The following is a 20,175-nucleotide window of genomic DNA, read 5'->3' on the forward strand; positions in this document are numbered from 1 at the left end:
CCACTGTGGATCTCCTGTCTTTTGTCAGCTGCTGCATGCTTATTTATGAGGATCTTTTCTTTGGGGAACAATAAGGACTAAAGTACTAATAGGGAGGGGGTGGGGGAGATGTTGGATTAAATGCTAAGACGGGTGGGGGAAAAAAAGCAAATGAGAATTTGGAGAGTTCCAGCCTCTAACATAATGAAAGAGCTTTGCAAAAGGATCCACACCCCCTTGTAGTTAAGCTACAGTTTCAATCTTCAATGTATTTTAATACAATTATTTATGCTTAACCATCCCACCCCCCAAAAAAGGCAGCAGAGATTTATATGTTAAATAAATATTACTGCAAAAAATATTGAATAGTGTGCGGCATTCACGCGTACTCATCCTGTCTGAGGGAATATTTTTGTAGAATCTTCTTTCACTGCAAATCCAGCTTCAAATTGTTTGGTCTTCATCTGCACTAGCTTTAGCATTGTAGAGGCTGATTTTTCATTTGCCAGTTCCTTAACTGCTTAGTCAGGGGTGGGGGGAATGAAGAGTGTGTGTAAAGAGTAATTTTCCAGTTTTGTCAAAGATTCTCAATTGGATTTAGGTGTAGACTTTGACTGGTCCAGTGTAACTTGTGAAATTGCTCAGATATTAAATATTCCATTGTAACCTCCTGACTGTATGTTGAGAGTATTCTCAACATACTGGAAGATGAATTTCCACCCAAATCTCAAGCCTTTTACAGTCCAATACTGTTTACTGATGACGTTGGGCGACTAGTTCAAGTGGATTTTTTTTGTAGGGGAATCGGGTTTAAAGGGACAGAATTCAAATCCATACAAATAATATCACATTTTCCTCTAAATAAATAAAAGCGTCACATTTTGCTTTCACTTTGCAAATACACACAAAGTGTTTGGTAGGGCATATTGTGTAAAACCGCAGTACAATACATTGACTTGTGGATTTTTACTGTGACAACATGCGTAATTTAAGGAGCGTGAATACAGCGTCGGTGCATCTTGCAGTCTGCGCATGAAGAGTTCTCTGCAAAAACCTTTTTGAAACGAACCAGAAGTGCGAAACGAGGCGTCGGATGTGAGGGAGTCCGAAGCAGGTCTGCCCGGTCGTCGGATCTCGAGCAGACCTCCTCATCCCTCCCACCCCGGTGTCTTCGCGAGAGAATGTAGCAGAGATCACATCTGTGAAAACACATTAGGAGAGCCACCTGCTCTGGTTTCGCAGTCGCCGTGTAAGCATGACTCATGTGCTTGTCCCTGAAAGGCATAGAGACGGACAAGGACTTTTTCTCCTTTTTTTTTTTTTGTAAATACAGTTTCTGAGAGCGATGGATTTTTTTTTCTCTCCTTCAGTGTGTAGACAAAGACAGCAGACAGCCTATTTACAGAAGGGAAATAAACACAAACAAGGCCAGATACAGTGTGGTTGTTGAACATGAAGTAATTAAGTTTCCTACGGTAATTATGAGACAGTTTTGTAAAATTCCAATGTATTTAATGATGTCCTTCTACAAGTCAATACAGCCTTTTTTTTTTTTTTATCTTTTTCCCAAAACTTACACCTGCGCGGTCCTGCAAAGGAGACATTTTTTTTAAAAATCTTCTTTTTGGCAGCGTTGAAGGGCTTTCCTTCTTGCGTGTCCGAACTGACCGAGTTGCACATGCTCCATGGTAGCTTTTACAAATAGCCCGTCCAGGCTGGAGGTATGCTTGATGAGCTTTCACAATCTCAGCCCTAGAGCCGGGTAGCAAAGAGGTCACGGGTGGAATTATCTGCTTGAACAAGGGGAGGGGAAAAACGCTGCAATCTGATAGCCGAGGGGCCGAAGAGTGGGGCACCGAGAGAGGGACAGACAAAGACAGCGGGAGAGAGCAGGGGGGAAAGTCAAGACAGACAAGAAAAAGAAAAGGGGTTAACTAAATTTGGCCCCGTTTTTTTTATTTTTATAAGTTGTGTGACTACAGGATGCCTAAAAATCCATCCTAATTTATAGCTGTGTTTTGGAATGTTTCCTTTATTGTGAGAATGTCAATGAAAAGTTACCTCTGTGTCAGACGTTAACCACGTGGGTGATCATTGGGGTATCGGATGGATCTTCTGTGGAATTTCATCTCAAATTCTGAGATTCTACAAAAACAACAAACAAAAAAAAAAAAGATGTACACAGATATACTTTGAAAGAATCAGAGGTGGAAGGCCGGCCAATCACCATTGTCCCATTGCGATATGGGCAAAGGGCCCTCTTTGAACAACCCCCTCCCCTCTCTCTCTCTTTTCATTGACATTTGCTGCTGTGCACCCTTGCTTATCTGCTGTCATTCACCCTCGTGTGCACACACCGTGAGAGAGGAGATACACAAAGTTAATCCACCAATTCAAACACAAGGAGTGTGTCTGCAGGCACCGACGCGGACCGAACACTGTGAGGGAAAGAGCAGCTTTGCCCAAAAGCCCCTTGACTCACGAGCTCGCCCACGCTCGGACAGTCTGGCATCGCGTCAGGCGCCGGTTCCGCACATCGTGCGGAGCTCTGGGATTTAGGTCATGGTGCGGAGCGATGTGTCAGGGGTTAATCATCAACGCCTCCTCTGAAGCTCACAACTCAGGATCTTTCTGAAATGAATCAGATCCCTTCTGCTACCATTACCACACGTCCTTCGGTCTTTGTGTACACACCGAGAAACTTTGGTCTCTCAGTGCCGTAACGGACAGACAGACAGGGTGTCGCTAGCGCCAGCAGTTGTTGTGATCAGCGACGAGATTCTCATGTTGATAAATCGTGAGTGATAGCAACTGAGATTCGCTGCATTAGTTTTAGGACAAAACATGTTCTTGAAACGGAAAAAGCAACAATGATTCATACTGCTGCAAAAACTAATAGAAACTGTTTTGTGTTCTTATCTAGAACATGTATTCGTTGTTTGGATGTGATGGTGTGAAGAAAAGTTTCCCACTTTCTCGATTTTCTGGGATTTTTTTTTTTTTTGCACATTTTGCCATGCGTCATTGTTTCAGACCTTAAAAACTATTTACTTACGGGTCAAATACAACACAAGTCAACACAAAATGCAGTTTTTATAATAACAGTCAAGCGTATGTGATGACTTGCAGTGGGTCTTTTCCAGCTGTAGAGGAGTGTTGGACTTTTTAAGGTCATGCCACAGCATCTCAATAGGATCCAGGTCAGGACTTTGACCAGGCCACCCCAAAGTCTTCATCTTGGTTTTCCTCAGCCATCAAGCGGTGGAGATGCCGGTGTGTTTTGGCTGGGCATTCAGGTCCTGCAGCAGCAAAACAGTCCCAGACCATCACACTGCCACCATCATGTTTTACTGTTGGTATGATGTTCTCTGTGTGAAATGGGTGCTACTTTTACGCCAGATGCATTAGGACACCCACCTTCCAAAGAGTTCACAGATTGTTTCCTCAAAAGTCTTGGGGATCATCAAGATGTACTCTGGAAAAACTGAGACAAGCCTTAATGTTCTTTTTGCTGAGCAGTGGTTTATGTCTTGGAACGCTATCATGCAGGTAATTTCCTTATGGTGGAGGCATGACCTCTGACCCTAACTGAGGCAAATGAGGCCTGCCGCTCTTTGGATTTTGTTGTGGGGTCTGTTTGTGACCTGTTGGATGAGTCCTTGCTCTGCAGTTGGTGTAATTTTGCTCAGTCGGCCCATCCTGGGAAAGTTAACTGATAAATAATATAAAAAATAGAAGCAAAGAAAACCACATTGATGATCTTTTTTTTTTCCAATTATTCCAACAGATTGTTTATAGCAACACTGATCAGGAATATCACTGTCCTCTTCACAAGTTGTTACTATAACAGCAGCACCTGTAATGTATTGTATGTGTAAAATGTATATATGCAATGTTTAAAGTATAGTGTAAAATATTAGAGGTCACTAAATGAATGTTAGAGGTCACTACAATACTAAATTGCTATGTCTGAGTATTGTCCTAAGTGTTTGAAAGATGTCCTCTGTGAGACACTAAAACATCTGCCAGCAGGCATATAGCTCCAACGTTTTCGCAAACACTGTATGCGTAGTTTCGCGGAACAGTTTTGACATCAAGTCTGACAAATTGTTCTGAATTGGTTATGCAGATCTGTTCACACAGAGAATCTGTCACTGAAATTGATGGAATGTTTGAGAATGCGTATCTCATCTGGACGCCTCCCTGTTTGTTCTCACAAGCCGTTGTAGGGTGAGTTTAACTGGAAGCTTTATTATCTGTGCCAGTCTTGTTTAGGGTTTTCAGTTCTCTGCTGGCTTGTACTTTTTTTCAAACCCCTTGGTCTCCCACCTCTGTTTTCTTTATGTGTTTTCTCTCTTTTGATCCATCCCCCGTACTTTTCATCGCAGTCAGGACTAGGGCTGAAGTGGTGAGGGACACTTGGAGCTGTTTGTTCATTCTTCTCACCCCCACCAGCATGTGGGGGGTAACAGGTCATAGGTTCACTGACTTTACTCACTGCTGCCATCTGGTGCTTCACATTGCCCCTCAGGCACACGTATTCTTTGTTTAAATTAAAATGTTACTTTTAAAGGTCTCTGCAAAGACAAGTGAGTTATAATTTGTGTCATAGAAATAGCAAAATGGTTTGAAGAGATACTAAACTGTTTGAAACCATGTTGCCGTTTTAACCCAACTAATGACATGGCAATGAATTGACCAATTATCGATCCTATATAGGTGTTTGACCTCATTCAATGGGTTATACATTATTGCTGTTTTTCCCCTGTGTAGGTCTGTCCAGCTTCTTTGAGGAGCCGTCACCACAAACGGTGACCACTGGGGGTTCTGCTCGGTTTGAGTGCCAGATTGAGGGAGTACCCACACCTGTCATAACATGGCAAAAAGACAAAGTGACTATCACTGACGAGACAAGGTAAGTTGTGTGTTAGACTGAAGTGCATTTAATATTCTCACGCAGATGTTGTTGGTAAAAGGAGATATGCACAGTGCCTTGCAAAAAATATTTTGTATCATTACAGTCACACATTTTATTTGGATTTTACACGATAGACCAGCACAGAGTAGCACATACTTTTGAATTGCAACGGACGAGAGTCCAGGTTTTTATAAATCTTTAGGGGGAAAATAAATCTGAAAAAGTATGGTGGACCATTTCACTCTGATTCTGCCAGAGGCTCAGGTAGTGTCGAAGACAGGTGTAGAGATCCACCATTTAGCACAGTGTCAGTAAACGTACAGCCAAAGTTACAACAAAATTGTTTAGCTTCATATCGTTGACTGTCCAGACCTGGATCCACTTGAGAATTCATGGCAAAACATTGAAACTGCTCTCAAGACAGAGGCAGAGCTTTTCTTCAAAGACGAATTGACATTTTTGTTGGATGTGCAAAACTACAAAAAACGAACCACAAACGACTTGCAACTAAAGGTTCCACGAAATTGACTGAAATGCAGGGTACATTCTTTTTTTTAGATTCAGATTTTAATAAAAAATGAATAAAACGCAGTAAAATATGTGTTTTATATTTTTCCTTTTGCTGTTTTTCCCTGCTGATACCGCAGTAAAAGGGTATCATACCCCAGTAATAATGACGAATATCAGCAAGCATATTTTAAAGAGTATGATAACGATCGTTGCAACTAATGTGGATCTACATTTCCTGAGGGATCGACCTTAGTGAAAACAAGACAATGTTACCGTGCAACATTTATACATTTGTGCACGTCTTTGCTGGCAGTGATGTGACCTCACGAGACAAACACTCATCTTTGACGCTCGGTAACTGTCTGCTCCTATTGAACAGTCGTGTTTCTTTCCATCACTACAGCTCAATGTTAGGGTGGTGTAGCCGTGACACTGTATACAATCCTTTAAAAAGCTGAGTCGAGGATTTGTTTTCTTTCTCTTGGTCAAAAACTGGACCGGCATAAATGGGGACATCTGAGAGCAGGGCTTGTTTTTAAAGCGACATGTTTAAGAGGGACTTTCTCTTGTGGAAACATAACATGTATGTAATAGTCTTCTGTGTGCTCAAAGAAATTAAAGAAGATGTATAAAGAACTTCAAATGTGTGACTCCTCAAAAGACCTCCCTCGCCAAGGCTCTCAAAAATATTCTCATTTATGGCTTAGCGAAATAGACATTTTGCTGTGGCCCTGGGGTCAGTGAATTTCTTTTCGGTCTTATTACGCAGATTGAACTGTTAATGTCGGCTATATCGCGGCATGACCTCCACACAGCTTGCTGCTTAAAACGTCTTATTGGTGCAGTGTGGCTCTCCCACCCCAGGCAGTATTAATGGGTCTCTCGCAGAAATCAGTCAAAGGATAGCTGATGAAACAGAGGCCTTTTTCTGCTTTTGTTACCTTTTGCTTTTAGGTGATTTTTTTTTCTCACTCAGACCCTCTGCCATCTCTTAGGTATTATCTCCATGTCCTCAATTGCTGTTAACCTTCACCCTCTCCTTTGCTCATCATGTTAATCTTTTCTTATTATTTGCTTGTCCTATTCACAGCCTCTCCTTAGTCACTCTTTGTTTTCAACTTTTCTCACGTCCGCTTTGCATCCGTTAAAGTAGCCATGGTTTGGTCATGTTCTCTGTCTTTGAAAAACCAATACGCTGGATTGCAGCATAAATCATCTTGGGCTTGATTTTTTTTTTTTTTCACTTCCAAAGGTGATGTGTGTGTGCGTGTGCGCCACCAGAATTTTTCTATAGGATTTAAATCTTGTACCTGAACACAGAACTTCTGTTATTTACTTTGAGTTATTCTCTTAACTGTAAGCAGGTGAAGCAAATAACACCTACCTTTTGATAATGCACCTGCTAGCAGGTGGGATTTATTTAATTATTATTTATTTATTTAACATTCCTGAATGTTTTCTCCAGGAACCTGATGAGGTAGAAGCAGAAGAAATGGGCGAGCATAAGACTTTGACTTGGTCAGATCATCTCTTAAACTGCAGCTCTTGTGGGCTGTTCCTGTTCTGCTTTGGTCAGAATCCATCAGAACTGGTTCAAGGAAGGAACAGTGGTTCATGACGGGCCAAGGCTCAATGTTGCATCCAAGTAGCAAGGTTGATTCATGTGGTCTGATCCAGCAGCCAACTGTAGCTCAAATTGCTTTGCTTTTATATAACCCAGGTTCATGTGCATTGCTTAACTTGGGAACCATGTGGCGCCAGAATGCTGTATAGGAGGAAGGTTAAGCCCACAGAGGTAGAGTGACGCTTTGGGCAGTGTTCTGCTGGGACTCCATGACGGCTTTAATCCATTGTATTGCACATCATGCGCATCCTATCATTCAAATGACATTCACAGATGGCCTTTTTCAACAAGATAAGGTACCCTTCCAAAAAGGGGGGAAAAAGGGTTTAATTAGAAGCACAACAGGTTGGAGGTCTTCAATCTGTTTTTCCCCTGGTATCAATCCAATGGGACTCATTGGACAAACGTGCCAACATCTTGTTGCCTGATATCACAGCAGTACATCTTCATGTCCATGTGTCAATGTGTTAGGGTTGTTTCACCAGAAAAGGGAGACCAACACACAGTTAATTTGTTTTAGTGTACAGCTAGTAACTGAAGTCCTGTCAGGTCAAATCTCTATTTCATAAAAAACCAATTTGGAAAACTACAAAACAGTAGAGTTCATCAGCCTGCTGCTTCATGGATCAGTGTACTAAGTCATTTATTGTATTCTCTCTCTTATTCTTTCTGTATTTTTTTTTTTTTTTGCTTTCCTTTTGGAGCAACAGGTTCATTTCTCTTCCTAATGGGGTGCTGCAGATTCTGAAGGTGACTAAAGAGGATGAGGGCTTCTACCGCTGCGTGGCATCCAATTCTGAAAGGAAGAACATCAGCAGCGAAGCTAGGCTCACTGTCACAACAGGTGAGGTCTGCTGCTCCGCTTTGCGGTTTTTCAATAGGGAACCAGGTTCAAGTGGAGTTTTATTTTTTTTTCCTTTTAAGTGTCCTTGGGCTCGGGGTAAAATCCAGGTAGGTGAATAGAGCGAAAGGAGATACCGTAAGAAACATAGCTTGTAAAAACATGCCATGTTGAAATATTGCATTTAGGAGAGCTAGGGCAGCTTGACCAAGTGGGGACAATCAGGCACCGCTGGAGAGTCCTGCTTTTCGTTTTAGGCTGCAGCTAAATAAGACGACTGGAATCAAGTAAGTCTCTGACACAGCAGCAATCAAAAGCACAGCAAGGGAGGCGACAGAATCAAGGAAAGAGGAAGGAAAAAAAAGAAAAGCATACTAAGAATACAAAATTATCAGTCAGCACTTGCTGGAACATATCTGCCTATGGGATATCATATCTAACCTTATGCGAGAGTTACATCTGACAGATATATCAATTATTGTCAATATAATTGATTAATAAAACTGCTGAAACACTAAAAACGCAATGATTGAGTCTCCATGTTATTCCTTGAATAGGCTGAACATCAACACTGCGTCAGTTGCAGTGACGTTTCATGTCCCTGGCGCCGTGTCTCAAGGTGATTCACGAGAAATTGTTCACCTTCACCTCAGTGGATCCTCAGAGAGCTGCCCTCTGGTTTCACACTGTGGCACAAGGGAGGTCATCCATCTAAGTAAATCACATTAATGTAGCACTACAAGAAAGGTTGCATGCTGATAATACAATTATAAACTACATATTGGTTTTATTATTCAGGGAGCGTGATATGCTTATCTAATAGGGTAGCTGTGTGTTGTAGTATCTGTTACCAGGGGATATGATTTTTAAAATAATTGCGTGTTTAAAATGAGATTAGTTCAAGTAAATCAGTTTAATGAAATTGGATGCCTCATGCAGCTCAAACCAGATGTTTTTGCATATGTTTGATCAAAAGAGCCATACTCAATTTTACATTAATTCAGACTAAGCATTTCCTATTTTCAGTTGGTGACAATTAATAAAAAAAATTGTTTCACCGATCATAGTGTTAAAATATTGAAATGATAGCTAAAACATAATTCAGGAATTTAAAACTTCCAATTGAAAGTGACCTTAATTATATTTGAAATTTATTTGTAAAGTGGTTTAATGACAACACTACCAAATAACAAGGGAATGTGTGCAAATGTCTCCTGTTGAAGAACGTGTTTAAAAAACCTTGCATACAAGTCTAACTAAACTGAAATGTATCATTTCATGTCACTGTAATAATGATTAATTGAGACAACTTGGTGGTTAATAACAGACTTTGGATTAGCTAAAATTAAGAAGCTCCTCAAATCAAAATTGTGTCTAACAAATTGTTCTTGTGTCAGCTGCCTCAAATACTAACCTTCTGGAATGGAAGAATCTATTTCTATACCTATGCGGTGTTAGAACGATACCTAGAGAGTTGTTGACTATCAGCTAAGTATTCCAAGAACTTGAGCGTCAAGAGTTTCCTGAGGGGTAGTGTTAACCTGCTGGGTTTCTTCAAGCCATGTCCAAAACCGGAGCAGGTGAAGAAGTCAAAGGGCGTTGATGAAAATAGGCGTAAAGGCTGATGGTGCAAAATACAGGGAATTGTCACACTAAACGCAAGTGTTTTTCCTTTTTCTTTATTTTTTGTTGGGGGGGGGGGGGGGGGGGGGGGGGGGGGGGGGGGGGGGGGGGGGGGGGGGTGGGGGGTGTGTGTGGGGGGGGGGGGGTGGGGGTGGGGTTTTTTGGGGGGTGTTGTCTTTGTTTTTTTTTTGGGTTTTTTTTTTTGGTTGTTTTAGTTGTTTTTTTTTTTTTTTTTTTTTTTTTTTTTTTTTTTTTTTTTTTTTTTTTTTTTTTTTTTTTTTTTTTTTTTTTGGGGGGGGGGGTTTTTTCCTCTGTTTATTTTTGTTTTGCATAATGTAGTGAAGAAATGGTTCTGTATGTATATCAAAAGTGAGTGCAAAAACAACAGTTCCCATGTACAACACTGTAAGCAAAATAATCAAATTGAAATAACGGGACTGTTATGTTAGTTGAAATAGAAATAGCTCAAATTAAGAACATAGATCACCTTACAATTACATTCCGTGTTGCAATTCATGAAAGTAAGATTTTTCTGACAACCACCTTTCCTCAACGAATCCCACGTTACTTTTAAATTATAATTGACTTAGAGAAAATAAAAAAAATGTAAATGTGATTGAAAAGTAAAATATAACATGTTTTTTGATTCCTAAATCACCTGGGGGTTCATAAAAATTGATTTTGTAAAGCTAATTATTTAGACTAAATGTAGACAGGACATATGAACTGAGAAGTCAAATTTTAACATATTCCACTTCAAATACTATCGATTCCTTTTACAGTCGATCAACTTCCTTTCATTTTAAGTCAGATTTTAAGCAGAAGATTATTAGCTATATTTATATATGGTATAATTTTGGGGGTTTAAAACTAAGTTGTTTGACAAATGACTTTCTGATGCATGGTTTCTTATCAAAAACATTTCATTTGCAAAGCTTTACCTTCGATCAGGATGTCACATACAGGATTCATTTACATTTTAATTGCTTGTCCTTCAACACTACTTTGAAATATGTAGTGCTTGAATACATATTTCAATGTATTGAAAATATGCTTTCAATACATATTCAATACATACATATTCAATACATTTCAATACATATTGAAAGCATATTGAAAATATGAAAAAGCATATTGCTTGAAATATGCAATATTTCAAGCATATTGCTTGAAATATTGCTTCAATATTTCTTGAAATATTGCTTCAATATTTCAAGAAATATTGCAAGCAATATTTGCTTGAAATATGCAGAAGTCTTTATTCTGCAAGGGTTCGTTGGCAACATTCATCTTCTATCAGGTTCTTGGCTTTTTCTTCTTACTGAAGATCTCAGTCTCCTGTGGTTACTCAATTGAGTGAGCTGGGTGAACTATTGGCAGTCACAATAAAGGTTGATGTTTAAAACAAATTTACATTATTATTTTATTTTATTTTTTTGCTTTTTGGCCACACTCTAATGTTTCAAAATGTACCAGAGAAGATGGTAAACGTACAAACAACACCATAGATGATGATCGTATGTATTAAATGGAAAGGAAGTTATCCAAACCAACCTGGCCCTGAGTAAAATGTAATTGCCTTCTTCATCTTTTGAATGACTTACACTAGTCCACACCAAACCCTGATCACTGCCTGACTCACACAATCAAGCAATCCCTTTAAATAGATTCAGTGTGAGGGGCAAAGAGGAAGGGTAAGACATGTCAAAATACACCCTGATCTCAAAGAAGTCGAGAAACGATATAAATCACATCTATTAGTTCACAAAGGATTGCAAAGACATTTCTACGACTTTGCGATTCCTTCAAAGCACAGTGAGAGCAACAAATAAAGAAAACATTCAATCGGAGTGAACCTTCCTGGTGTGGCTAGCCTAAAGAAATATTACATTAACGCATCCACAATGTCGCAAAACACCCCAGAACAATAACTAAAGCAATGCGTCCTTTCTCACCTCAGTAAGGGTGGAGTTCCACATGGCAAAGGGCAAAAATCACTACTGACAGGAAAAATAACTCCAAATATGTCAGAATCAGCTCCAAGGTTGTGCACACAAAACAAGGAATTTGACATCTGTTCTGCTCCTACTGCAAAGACTTTTAAAATATACGTACATAAAAAGGACATTTGCCGGTAAAGAGCGGTCACTCATCCACATAGTGTTGCTGATGAGTCCAAACCACAGTTGTACCATTTTCTTTGCTGAAGAGTTGATTTGTGACAAATTAGGGAGTTCAGTCATTTGTCAGCAGAGTAAAGAGCAAAGAACTGAGCACACATCCCTGACGAACTCGGGGATATTTTTGATTGACTTGACTGAGTGTAACTCTAAAATCAGTTACAAAGTGAGAATGTGTTGAACTCTCAGGTGACAAAACACAGAACCATGCCGCAGCTGATTTTGTTCTCCAAGTTAGTTCTGCTGTAGGTGGGATAAAAACCATATAAATACGGTCTGCTGTTGTTGACTGCATCGTTTTTGTAAAGGCTGACAAAATATGACAAAATAGGCCTGACATATGTTGAGAGGTAATTTTGAAGCTACTAAGACACTTCCCTTCAGTTAAGTGCCACAGTCTGGTAGAGACCGAGGCATGTTTCAGTTGCTTTTTCTGTCGCAGGGACAATAGTGCTGATTTTCTTTACCTTAAACCAAGGCAAATCAATAGCGTGATTTGGAATAGACTAGAGTGTTGAAAATAGTCTTACACTTGGTGTCTTTCAGAGATTTGTTAAGCATTTAGTGCTTTGACTTGCATGAATCAATGAACCTCTTCATCTGCAAACTGCAGAGAGGTCATGTTTTCAGGTTTTTCAAGAAAATGGCTCGCTGCTTTCATTAAAAAAAAAAAAAAAAACATCACGGAGGCACTTAGCAATGCTGTCTGTTTACATTAAACCTCTGTCATATTTAATGTTATCGCCTCGCTCCGTTTCAGTTCCATGAATGGAATAGCTCAACACCCACAGGAACGCTTCAGCAGTTTTGTGTTGAAGTAATAGACTGAAATACTTCAGAAGCTGAGGAAAACCTAAGACATGAACAGGCACTGCTAGAGGTTTTTATTGTTTTTCTTCGGTCTGTTTTCTGCTATGGCTTCTATTTTTGGCAGTGCACTACACCCACACCTATCAGACGCATCACTTTGTAGGCACCCTCTGCTAGAAAGTTGTGCAAAGGCAGCATGACCCACTTAAAGCCTTTTGCATCACCAAGGTTTGCTGCATGTAATGTCAATGATTAATGCGTGTTTACAGTATGCAAGACCATTTTTGCCGAGATTATTTCTTTCATTAACACTTGCTGGACCTTAGCGACTTTGGTGTGATCAAGAAACGAGTGCTTATTAGACGCGTAGAGACATTTTTTCGTTGATTGGCATTCTTTATATCGCTAAGGAGGAGTAGAGTTCTTCCGTTGGATACTGAAACCATTCTATGACCTGATATAATGGTTTACCTTTTAGGGCCCTTGAAAAGCCTTATTCTTCTGTGTAATCTTCTCTTGGCTCGACCTTCTGGCCAAATACTTTGCACTATCAGGTGTCATAGTCACTGACACACCACCTCCTGTTTCTCCAGTTTCTTCAGTTTCAGCAGCCTTCAGGTAGTGGCTCATTGATCTGTTGAGCTAAGTTGAAAGTAAATAACTTTGAATGAAGAAGTCTCTTTTGTTATCTCACATGTCCAGTGGAGAAAAAAAAAGCTTTTGGACAAAATGTATATTAAATTAGATTACCTTAGTAGTTCTAGGCTGAAACATTCCAAACATTTCACACCAAATTTAAAGTATGAGATTTTGTCATTTCAATACCTACATTGAAGTGTACTCCAATATTAAAGGTAAAGGTAATTTTATTTATACAACACATTTTCAGCAACAAGGCAATACAAAGTGCTTTACAGGAATTAAAAGGAATACAAACAAAATAACAAATCAAAGAAAGAGCAAAAGAAGAAAAAGAATCTAATGTTGATCTAAACTAGGTGCTCCTGTTCAGGGTTGCTAAGTATCCTCTGGTCTAATTTCATTTCTTGGTTGGAAGAACATGAGTCTCAAACATAGTCTGATAATGTTCATCCAAAGTATATAAAACTAGATAAACTATTGTTTTTTTTACAGGCTCCATTGACAGCCCAAGCCCAGTTGTAATTGTTGCGCCACCCCAGAATGCCACAGTGGTGCTCGGCCATCCTGCTGTGATGGAGTGTGTGGCACGAGGCCAGCCAAAAACCATTGGTGTCATGGAGCAGAGAAGGTAGGACTTTCAAAGAATTTATTTTATTCACAGCTTCTGGTGCTACCTATCCAGTCCGCTTAGTGTCCATTCAGTGCCCCGAGGAGTCAGTACCTGCTAGACCTTTCCTTTTTCATGGTGTAACACCAAACCAAATTAAACCTTAAGCACCCCTAAGACTAACCATATTCACTTTCCTTAAACTTTGTTGATGAGATGAGAAGTTGTAAGTTTGCCTGTTTGCAGTAACTTGGACATGTTTTCCTTTGCACACATGCTAACTGGTAAGAAAGTCACGAATGAGTACCCACGACTTAAAATAACCACATGCTTTTTTTAAGAGTGTGGTTGTTATTACTGCATCTAGACATCTCTGCGAACCCTGTCTAAGAAAAAATCAGAGAGCCCCCTGTTGGCCACTTTGTGAGGTTTCCCATCCGATCCTGTCCCGTGTTCTTCAAGCATTTCCTTTCCGTAACATTTCTCTGGCATTTATAAGACTGAAAAAAAAAAGATCTCTGCTCCAGTCAGTTACCAGCAGCTATTCTCTGTGCTGATTCTCCACATCGCTTTCTCTTTTGATCAGAACGGAGAGCCCATTTCCACAGACGTGATCGTCTTTGCCACAAACCTGGTGATTAGGGACACGAGGGCGTCACCATGCCGGCGTCTACGTCTGCCGAGCCAACAAGCCCAAAACTAGAGAGTTTGTTTTTGCTGCTGCCGAGTTGCGCGTTGCTGGTAAGAGTAATGTTACAACAACACCACCACCATTTAATAATGCTGAGTTTTATCTTGAGATAAAGTGAGTGAGGATAGTCCCCCATCAGCATCTTCACGTATTAACAGCCTAATGTAATTTAAAAGCATTAATTAAATGGGGAAACTTTCAAAAATGCATTTTTGTCCCAAACAAGTAAGCATGATATTTTGAAAGAGTGGAATGTAAAATAATAATTTTTCTTCTGTGTGTGCATAACAAGGATTTTAAGCTCTTCTTTAAAAATGCAGTTTGATTCGAGCTGCAACTCTTAAGGGTTCTCTCCACTTTCTTCTTTAAACAAGCCCCTCCAGTGATTGTTCAGGCCCCCGGAGTCTGTGTCCCTCTCCAGGGGGAATACCGCCAGGTTTCTGTGCAACAGTTCTGGGGAACCTTTCCCAGTGCTGCACTGGCTGAAGAACGGCCAACCCATTAGATCTTTCAGGCGAATGAAGGTGCAAAGCCCTGGGGTCCTGCTCATCAACCAGCTGGCTCTGGAGGACGCAGGTTACTATCAGTGCAATCGCTGAAAACGGGCTTGGGACAGCCTGGCGCCATTGCCAGGCTGACGGTCATTGTGAAAGGAAGGTCTCCCCAGCCGCCCTCAGCCGCCTGACTGCTACGCCGTACTCCAGCACAAACGGCCCTGCTCTCCTGGGAGAAACCCGAATACAACACAAAGACCAAATCATTGCCTACTCCGTGCACTACCACCTCACTGCAGGTTTGTTTTTTGTATTTTTTTTAAGCGGATGTGGTAAGGAGCTAAAAAAAAAATCAATTAAAAGAAATCCACATATTTGATATGAATTTCATTCGTTTTAGGGGTCAGATAATGAGGACTCTTTCGTTAGGCAGTTAGCAACGACAACCACAGAGTATCTTGTCAAGAGCTCCTCCCCCACACTGTCTACACTTTCTTTGTGGTGGCTTATTCGCTCATGGGAGGCCAGTCCTCCATCGCTGCCTATAACCATAGAGATGCTTGAGGATGGTGAGTAACTTCAAAACCTTTATAAAAGGCAAATGAAACTAAACTCATAAATAAAGCAAAGAATTACAAAGTAGGTCATTCTGCCTCTCGGATTGAAAAGCTGCAATCAGATCCTGCATGCTTTAAGGCGTGTTTGTGTTCCAGCTTCATCCGAGTGATACAGGTGTACTCAGAGGTGGATAGCAATTAGCGAATTTAGCCGGGGTTGGAACACAACAGATCTTAAAAAACTAAAGCCTGTGACATACTGTATGTTCGGCTGCAGGACTTGACAAATGACCAATGCTACCCATGCAAAAAATGCTTTAGATTTGTAGTTACCTCACTGGCAAAATCAGTTCACATTCTGTTTTTGCTTCTACAAATGGATCTTTTTTTTTTTTACCAGAACACTGCTGTGTTGTCAAACTCTATCAAACATTTTTGGACTTACTGCGCACGGCAATCAGCTTGTCTTGTCTCCTCCTTTCTGCTTGTAGTTCCGAGTGCACCTCCTCAGCTCTCCGTCGCGAGCACGTCCCCCACGGACATCAGGCTGACGTGGCAGCCGCTGACTTCACAGCACAGCCGAGGGGCTGGTTACCACCCGCTACCCGCATTGATTACAGTGCGCTGGATCAGAGTGAGTAATCTTCACTGATGGACAAGCTCAACACTTTTTTTTTGTGACCCACTGAGAATTACTGAAAACTAATTTGTGGAACGTAACACTAATATTAGAGCTGCAAGCAGTTGGATATGGGTTCCAAGCCCAACCTACCGAGTCCACACCCGGCCCCCGCCCTCTCATGAACTCTTAGCATGTCGAGAGTTAAGAAGTTTGCAGGACAGTGTTAACACTTTCATATTATTTAATACTCATATTAATCAAATTAAAAATGAATTTGCCTTATTGTTTTGTTTCCATTACAAATTATGTTAATGTCAAAGAAAAGAACATAAGTTCACAATTGCTGTGTTTCCATTAAATGAGACCGAAATTAAAAATCACTCTTGGTCCCTCCACACATCGACCAAAGGTTGGGACAAACCGTAAAGCAACTCATTAAAAGTGTTGCCATTAAAATAAATTCTGCCTATAGATGGTACTAGAAACATTTTTGCTAAAAATTCCTACTTCATCATAAATCTCCTAACATATTTCCAGACCACCATGTCCATATATGGAACAATGCAAACCCTATCCAGTGGATTCTTTTTTTTTCTTTCTGAGATGCAGAACAAAAAACAATTAAACCGACTTCTTCTCGTTACAGGTTGATTCGTTTTACCAGTCCAATTCTCTATGGAGTTTATTTTCCATAACAATTTTCCGTAGATAATATAAAGCAGAAACAGCACATCTATTTTAGAAATAATTTGTACAATTCTCTATTGCAGATAATTATACAAAAAAAAAAAATGTACCTGTCCACTTTCTCTTTCAAAACCCCCTGTGGCCTTGGAGAAATCGGAGTGTGCTCTGTGTTTTCAACAGAGGGCACTGTGTTTCTCAGTGGAGCTGAGGGGCAATGAGACTCAGTTGACGCTCAGGGAGCTGCGCCCAAACCAAGTTTACCGACTGAGGATAGCTGCTGGAACCGCTGTGGGCTTCGGCGTTCCGTCTGAGTGGGTCCTGCAGCAGACAATAGTTCGCAATGGCCCCAGTGACAACAGCACAGGTAACAGAATGCCTGACTCACCTGCGTCCCCATTTGCTATGCGGTAAATTACTTCATGTGTCATTTTGAAAACCACGAGATACAAAAAGTAGGCAACATGTCACACAGAAGGCTTTAAAATATTAAATATTACCTCCGTTTAGAGGCTCATACCTGTTGTACTCCAAAAATAAAGAAACTGCCTTGATTACGGCAATAAATGAAATAAAAACGATGTTTGAATAATGTTAGGGTCATCCTTGTACCAGGACGTTTGAGAGCACTTCATTGCTTCAAACTCTTTATTTTTATTTTCTAACAAGGTGTGGCACCTGGTCCCTCTGGTAAATTATAATGAACTTTATCACTAAGCTCGATTGGACAGCAATCATCACCTGACCTAAACTCAGTTAAAGAGCTTTTTGTCAACCAGAAGATGATGAACACACCATAACCGGGCTGAGCAGTTAACCAAATTCATCATTTAATTTTGATTTTGGCTCAGACCGATCACACAAATAACGTAAAAAGCAAATGACAGTGCTGTGGTGGCGCAGGGGGTTAGCACGCCCCACGTTTGGAGGCCTTAGTCCTCGACGCGGATGTCGCGGGTTCGACTCCTGGTCCCGACAACCTTTGCCGCATGTCTTCCCCCCCCTCTCCTCACCCTCCTTCCTGTCTGCCTACTGTCGAAAAAATACGAGCCACTAGCGCCGCAAAAACTCTTCGGAGAAAAAAAAAAAAGCAAAACGATTATTTTAAAAGTTGTATCGGCATATTTCAACGAGCTGAGTTGAAGGGGGAAAGTGTTGTAATGGGCTAATCTTCACTTTTTTAAATAAAAAAAAAAATAATCTTTTTCCAGTGATTTTTGCTCCTTCTGAGCTGAAGGTCAGAACCAGAGTGACCACTCTTAATGTGACATGGCAACCCTCACCAAATCACACGCTGGTTTCTGGCTACAAGCTCTCCTATCGGGAAGCGGAAACTGATGGGTTCTCCATCAGAGACAGAACGTCGCACGCACACACCGTCAGGCTTCGGAAGAAGGCGAGGCATCACCTGCTGACTGGGCTCGGTAAGATGTTAGTCGTTTCTAAAATCTAACAATGCGCCGTTTTGACAGATCTCTGTACATTTGTCTTGTATCCGAGAAAATGGAATACTACTTTAAAAGTATGTCTCTCCGGGTTTTTCCTCTGCGTTTATTAGCTCCTGGCCGGCAGTATGAGGTGAGGGTCTGGGCATTCGACAAGCAAAAGGATGGAGCAGCTGCAGTGTGGAAGGGAAGGACGGATAAGATCCATGGTAGAGTAAGACTTCCTTTAGAGGCATGCATCTCTAAACAGTAAAAGAACCCAACATGACGTCTCCATGTTGATGACGCCAGAATAACATTTGCACTTTCTGGCGTTCAAGGGAGTCATGGTACGCTTGTGTTGCAGCCTCTGGGCCGTCCTCGTCCCCTCCGTTGCCCCCCAGCAGCATCCGAGCCACGGCCAACGGCTCCACCTCCATCTGGCTCCGCTGGGAGAAACCTCGGTTCATCAACGTGCGCATCATCAACTACACGGTGCGCTGCAGCCCAGCAGGAACCACCAACGCCTCTCTTGTCTCTTATTACACCAGGTCGGAAGATCAGGATGAGTATCTGAGACAGTTTTCAGTATTGTTAAAATAAAAGTTACAATTTTTATATATCCAAATATGTTCGAAAAAACGCACAGGGCCGTCGTAAGGTGTTCCGGTTTTTCCACTTGGCTGCATGTAGAACAAATTTAAGGAGAGAGGGGATTCGTGTTTGAGACTTGGACTCCAGTTGCACATAAGTCTCAAAAATAATGACTTTAGATGTGACTTGAACTTGTTCCCTAGAGGATGTGATTGTTTCGTAACAAGTGAAGTTCTCTTTACCTTTCTTCCTCTCTTCTATCTTTACCTCTCTCTTTCCCTTTTAACTTTTTGGCCCACTTATCTTCCTTTCTTTTCTCTTTTCCCCTCTTTTTTTTGTCAGTTTCCTACTTTTGGAGGAACATAGGAAACTACTACTACCAATTGGCATTACAATTAAATGGAATGCCAATTCCAAAAATGTAAAAAAAATGTCTCTTGGATCGAGTGGTGTTTGGTCCACTTGGCATACAAATATGCATTCGAACCGCGCCAGAGTTCACCTCAACCGAACCGAGACCTCTGTTGGCAGGCCAGAGTTTACTTTTTTTGGTCTGCATCAGACGTTGAGTGCGCATTCACACCTCCCCAAACAAACCAGACTTTTTAGGCCAATAATTAGAGTTTTGATTCAAGCAAACTACACGGGGCTGGCAGAAATGCATCCTTTGAGTTCTAAGGATCATCTAAACTCATTCTAAACAACTTTTTCCACTAAATCTCCCCAAATCCATCCTAGATGTCCATAAATCATGTAGACATTGCTCAGACTTATTTTTGACTAAATAAAATGCTCCATAGGAATCCCAACAACTACAGAATATCATTAATTTAAGGTTTTGTGTGAGGAGAGAAAACATGAAAACTATGCACAGCACATTGTGTGGTCGTTGACTGACTTGTTGATGTTTTGCAGTTCTTCTTTGGAGATCCTGCTCAAGGGGCTGAGGCCTTTCACTCACTATGAGCTGGCAGTGCGGTCCAATGGAGTGAACACTGCAGGACCCTTCAGCAGCACCATGGTGGAGGCCACCCTGCCTGACAGTGAGTATCCTCAGAGCAGTACAAATATGACAGTATGAACTTTCTTGCATGCACTTGGTGGAAAGAAAATGTTTTTTTTTTAAAGTCTCAGCTCTTTATTTTTATTTTTGGGCTCTATTTGACGCTAACGCTCATACGCAGCTTCCTTTGGGCGAGTTGATTAAAAAAATCTAGTTGATAATGTCTCTTGATGAGAAGCGGCAAGTGACGGAGTCGGCGAGCGTTTTTTTTTTTTTTTTTTGAAGTTGATCTTTTTATCTGTTCCAGTAAAAGTTAAGTTGACCTTGCTCTTTTTTTTTTGGAGGCCCGAATAATCTGCACTGTGTGTACCT

General features: G+C 40.9%; 1 pseudogene; it reads left to right on the forward strand.

The window, feature by feature from the left end:
- LOC116719284 (immunoglobulin superfamily DCC subclass member 4-like) overlaps positions 1-20,175 on the forward strand; it is a 54,312-nt pseudogene that overhangs the window by 28,909 nt on the left and 5,228 nt on the right.

The sequence above is a fragment of the Xiphophorus hellerii genome, chromosome 4, assembly GCF_003331165.1.
Source record: "Xiphophorus hellerii strain 12219 chromosome 4, Xiphophorus_hellerii-4.1, whole genome shotgun sequence".
NCBI classification, from domain to species: Eukaryota; Metazoa; Chordata; class Actinopteri; order Cyprinodontiformes; family Poeciliidae; genus Xiphophorus; species Xiphophorus hellerii.